General features: G+C 32.9%; 1 long non-coding RNA gene across 1 annotated transcript in view; it reads left to right on the top strand.

The window, feature by feature from the left end:
- LOC120885784 (uncharacterized) overlaps positions 1-1353 on the top strand; it is a 110541-nt gene extending 109188 nt beyond the window's left edge. The window contains exon 6 of the long non-coding RNA XR_013430056.1: positions 549-1353. This is a non-coding gene — a long non-coding RNA (uncharacterized LOC120885784). The remainder of the gene's footprint in view (positions 1-548) is intronic.
- Positions 1354-6000: the final 4647 nt, after the last annotated feature.

Genomic DNA, 6000 nt, shown 5'->3' on the forward strand with positions numbered 1-6000 from the left:
TCTAAATTTTTTTATCTCCTCCCTGATATTATCCATGTGTCATTCAACAGCATATTATTTAGTCACCAGATGTTGGAGTTGCTTCTAGTTTTTATTTTATTATTGATTTCTAATTTCATTCCATTATGGTCATATAGAATGCAGGACAGTATCTCTATTTTTGTATTTTCTAAGACTTGTTTTGTGGCATAATATATGGCTTATTATAGAGAAGGATCCATGTGCTGCTGAGAAGAAAGTGTATTCGCTTGTTGATGAATGGAATATTCTACATATGCCTGTTAAGTCTATATTATTGATTGTATTATTGAGTTCTATAGTTTCTTTGTTTAGTTTTTGTTTGGAAGATTTATCAAGTTGTGAGCGAGGTGCATTAAAGGCACCCAGTATTATTGTGTTGTGGTCTATTTGGTTCTTGTAGTTAAGAAAGGTTTGATATACATAGATGCTTCATTGTTTGGGGCTTAGATATTTATGATTGTTATGTCTTATTGATGTATGAATCTCTTGAGAAGTAATAAATGTCCTTCTTTATCTCTTTTCACTAGCTATGTTTTGAAGTCCACTTTATCTGATATGAGGATGGAAACCACTGCTTGTTTACATGTGATCCATGTGAGTGGTACGTTTTTCCCCACTCATACATTACTGGTAGGACTGCAAGTTGGTGCAACCACTCTGGAAAGCAGTATGGAAATTCCTTAGAAAACTTGGAATGGGACCACTATTTGACCCAGCTATCCCACTCCTCAGACTATACCCAAAGGATTGAAAATCAGCATACTGTAGTAATGCAACCACATCAATGTTTATAGAAGCTCCATTCACAATAGCTAAACCATGGAAGCAACCTAGATACCCTTCAATAGATGAATGGATAAAGAAACTGTGGCATATATACACAATGGAATATCCCTCAGCATTAAAAGAGAATAGAGTTATGGAATTTGCAAGTAAATGGATGGAGTTGGAGAATATCATGCTAAGTGAAGTAAGACAATCCCAAAGAACCAAAGGCCAAATGTTCTCTCTGATAAGTGGATGCTGATCCATGATGGGGGGGAGGCATGGGGAAAATGGAGGAATTTTGATTGGGCAAAGGGGCGGGGGAACATAGGGGAGAGTATATGGGGGCAGGAAAGCTGATGGAATGAGATGGACAATTTTTCTCTAGGAACATGTATGACTGCACGTAAGGTATAATGCTATTTAATGTACAACTAGAGAAATGGTGAGATGGACATTTTTTCTCTAGGTACATGTATGACTGCAAAAAAGTGTGATGCTACATCATGTACAACTAGAGAAATGAAAAGTTGTGCTGCAATTGTGTACAATGAATCAAAATGAATTCTGCTATCATATATACCTAATTAAAATAAATAAATAAAATTTAAACATATAATATTCAGTGTGATATGTAATTTTTTATAAATTGAAATAAATCTTATATATAAGAAAATAACCTCTTTACGGTGTATAATTCAATGATTTTTAGCATGTCTACACTATTATGCACTTACAGAACATTTTTATCACCCCAGAAAGAAGTGCTCTATGCTGTATGTAGTTGCAGCCACCTGCATTGCAGCCACCTACAAATTATTATTTTGGTTTATGATTCACATCAAGTTTTTTCATATGACGTGAGGTAGGGATCCAACTTCATTTTGTTGTTATTATTGAAAATATTACTCTTTCCACCACTAAATTTTTATGCCACCCTTCTTAAAAACAGTTGACCATAAAATTCAGGTTTGCCTCTGAACTTCATATTCTTTTTGATTAATCTTAATGTCTATCTTTATATTGGTACCAAATTGTATAGCTTACCTTAGTTTTGTACTAACCTACAAATTATTCTTGACATATGGGAGTATAAGCTCTACAGTTATGTTATTATTCATCAAAATTGTTTTGGCTATTTTGGGCCCCTGAATATGAATTTTAGTATCAGCTTGTCAATTTCTTCAAAGAGATGAACTGGTATCTTTGGGGGAGGGGATTATACTGAAAATGTAGATCAAATTGGCAAAGTCTTGACATTTTTAAAAAATTAGCCTTCCATTTATTTGGGATTTTTATAATTTTTCTTCAATGGCTTCATAGTTTTCAGTGTACAGAAATATTTCTCTGGCTATGTTTACTACTAAGTATTTTATTCCTTTTGCTATCATTATAAATTATTTTTTTTCTTGATTTCATTTTTAGGTTAATCATTGCTAATGAATAGGAGTGCAATTGAATTTTGTATGTTGATCTCATATCCTGAAACCCTTTTGTATTTGTCTATTATTCTAAATTTTTTTTAGGGATTCCTTAGGATTTTCTACATATAAAATTATGTTGTCTATAAATAATGATAACTTTTCAAACAAGTATTATTTAATCTATTTCTTATCTAATTTTCCTGGCTAGTACCTCTGAGTGGTTAGAGTGAACATCTTTTCTTAGTACTCATCTTCAGGGGTAAGCTTTCAGCATTTTCAAAATTAAGCATAATCTTTATTGAGGGTTTTCTGTAGATGTCCTTTATCACGTAGAGGATATTCCCATTCTATTCCCATTTTGTTGAGTAGTTTTTAGATCATGAGAGGGTGTTAGATTTTGTCAAATCCTTTTTTTCTGCATCTATTGAGATTATCATGTGTTTTTTTGTTTCCCTTATTAATATGTATATTCCATTAATTGATTTTCATATGGTAAACTAGTCTTGCATTCTTGAGATACATCACATTTGTTAATGGTGTATTAGCTTTTTTATATGTTATTGTGTTTGCTTTGGTATTATTCAGTTGACAGTGTTTGCATGTATGTGTATCATGGATATTGGCCTGTGATCTGCTTTTTTGTGATGTATTTTTGGTATAGATATCAGGATAACAGTAGCCTTATAGAACAAATTGGTATATTGTCCCTCCTATTCCAATTTTTCAAGAATTTGTGAATTATTTCTTTAAATTTTTTAAAGTATTTTTTAAGTAGTAGAACTCATCAGTGAAACTGAACTGGGTTTTTCTTTATGGGAAGTTTATTTTATTATAATTTCAATCTTTATTTATGGTAAGTTTATTTTATTATGATTTCAATCCCTCAAATTATTATAAGTTTGTTAAGATTTTCTATTTCTTCTTAAATCAGTTTTGGCAGTTTTTTCCTATCATTTTGTCCATTTTACCTTTATTATTTAATTTATTGGTATAAATTTTTACATTGTATGACTTTGTTCATCCTTTCTCTGTACGTGGCAAAGTGCTTTTGTGAGAGAGCAGTAATGTCCTCTCTTTTACTCTTGTTTTTAGCAATTGGAATTTTTTTTATCTTGTTTTATTAGTCTAACAAAATTTTCTGACTTTGGTTATTTTTTGGGTACTATTATTAATAGATTTTTAAAAACACTTTTTGCTTGAAGGAAATACAGAGACCTCAGTAAGCATTCCTTACTACTGATTGTTAGAATCTAATAGGTTATCTTGTTTCTTTATAAAAGTAAATTAGTAATTACTGTTAGCCAACTGTTTTCCTAAAACAGCTCATAGCACATCACAGATATATTCTCTGGGAATTCAGATAACAATTCTAAAATTATACTTTAAATCTTTATTTCTCCTTGGGTTACAAACTGGGTAAGTTTTGTAATGTAGGTGTTTGTAAATATATCCCCAGTCTACTTTTTAAAATTTAAGTTCATCTAAAAAAAAAAATTAAGAATATAGACTCTTTTTAAAGAATCTGTGCTCTTGACATTCAAGATTTGTTCAACCAATGTGGATTCCACCTACTCATCATTATTATTATTTTTTTTTTGGCAGTACTAGATATTGGACCCAGGGGTGCTCTACCACTGAGCTACAGTACTAGCCCTTTTTATTTTTTATTTTGAGACAGGGTCTACCGAAGTTGCCAAGGCTGACCTTCAACTTATGATCCTCTTGTGGACTCATCATTTTTAACGTTAAGGACTTCCCTTGTGTGTGTTTGTGGATGGAAGGGTCCTCTTCTTCCAGTCTGCTCTTGTACAGAAGGTCCTTAATCAGACCTCTTGATTATTTGGAACTTTTCCATGGTCATTATGTCTCCCTTGAGGTGGAGTGCCCAGAAATGCATGTTGTACTCCAGATGTGAAAGCACCATGGCTTTGTGACAGCAGAGGATAATTTTCCTTGTGCTGTGGAAAGGCAGTTGCCAGGCTACGTGAAAATGGTGATTTTGTAAAGGGGTAGGTCAGAGGATGGTGGGTTTAAAAAATCTGTGGAAAGAGGGAAGAAAAGAACCTGTTTTTTTTGTTTTTTTTTTTCTGGGACAAATGCTTCAAATAAAGACAATAGTAACACATCTTCCAACCTGGTTTGTGACAAAAGTACACTTATTTTTGGTGAGAGCCTCCTGCTTACAAAAGTGTCCTTCTGCTGTCTGAAATCAGAATATGATTTGAAGTCTCCATGTGCCATCATTCATCTTAGCAGTCTTTTTTGCATCACTTCTGTTGCTCGGTCGCCAAATGGAAGATTAATCACAGAATTAGCATTTTCAAATCGCCAACAATCTCTTTTGCAGATGTGCAGTTATATCACTGAAGTCTGTTGTTTTGCCCTACATTTATTGTTAATAATTAATGTACATTCCTGGGTGAAATTATGTGCTATCACCATCTGGTTAATTTAATAGAAATAGTCAAATCTAAAGCACTTTATTAAATATGTTGGAAATAATCATCATCATTACTATAATGTAGCAAGCATCATGGTTTTTTTCAATAAAAATGCCAGAAAATAGAACAATTCACCATATGTCAACTTAGTTACTGTTACTACAAACTCATTTTTTTGAAAAACGTTTTCTCATATTATGTAATCACTGTGGGAATTAACAGAATGCAAAGTTCATGGATTAAAAGGTAGACATAAGTGGTCTATTGAATTCTTAGTAAAGAAGTTATAAAGTAAAGATACACTATATCATATTGGTGAAGAGAAATTATTTTCCAGCTCCTCATATTAGTCTCCACACTGAATATCAAATAAAAATTCTGGAGTATAATAATAATAATATAATTATTTAGCATTTTTCTTCTGGAAATTGTCTAAGAAAAACATGGTATGAGGTTAATGTTCCTTTATGATTTTGTAAAGTCCCAATATGAGGAAAAAGACACCACTCAATCATTATGCGGTGTGAACTTTGTGATAAGTTTGTCTTTGAAGTTTGAAGGATAGATCACCACCAAATTTTTGATATCATCTTGTTAATGCTTAATGTATGTAATGGAACACTCAAGTCTTTAAGGCAAGGAAGTGACAGTAAACTCTTGAGGTTTTCCTGCCCCATAGCTGTTATTTCTCTCATCTTGATGCCTGAGATTCCTCCACATTTCTCATTTTCATAACTTAAGTATGTTAAACTATATCCTTCCCTTCCCTTTCCACTTGCTCCCCTACTAAGGGCAACCAATGGCAAAATTGTAGGTTGTATGATGTCTCACTTCCCTTTGTGACTTATTGTTCCCAGTTTTTCCAGCTGTGCATCTTTCTCATCTGTGAGTGGATACTGGTGTATGTTTAGATTTCATTCAGGGCTTTGTATTGTTCACTAAAAAAGTCCCTAATTCACCCATAAGCATAAATGAAATCTACACTAGTTATTTGGTCTCATCCTGGTGAAAAGAAATAGACATAAGGTATAGCCCCTGTCCTTGAGAAGAAAGAATTAAAACCGCTTTTCTTTTTATTAATAATCTTTTAATTTATAATCTTACCCCATTTATTGAGATTTTTGTTCTGAACAGTTTTTATACAGTTTTCATGGATACGTTGAGTCCTCAGAACAATCCTGTGAGGAAGTTACCAATATGAATACCACTTTACACACTGGGAGACTGAAGACTAGAGGAATCAGTTTACCTGACCAAAGTCATATCAAATAGGTAAGTGCTAGATCTGGGCTCGGAACTTAGGCAGGCACTTCAAGGGTGGCTACACACTGGAATCACCTGGACAATTT

The sequence above is a fragment of the Ictidomys tridecemlineatus genome, chromosome 13 (genome assembly GCF_052094955.1).
Source record: "Ictidomys tridecemlineatus isolate mIctTri1 chromosome 13, mIctTri1.hap1, whole genome shotgun sequence".
In the NCBI taxonomy this organism is placed as follows: Eukaryota; Metazoa; Chordata; class Mammalia; order Rodentia; family Sciuridae; genus Ictidomys; species Ictidomys tridecemlineatus.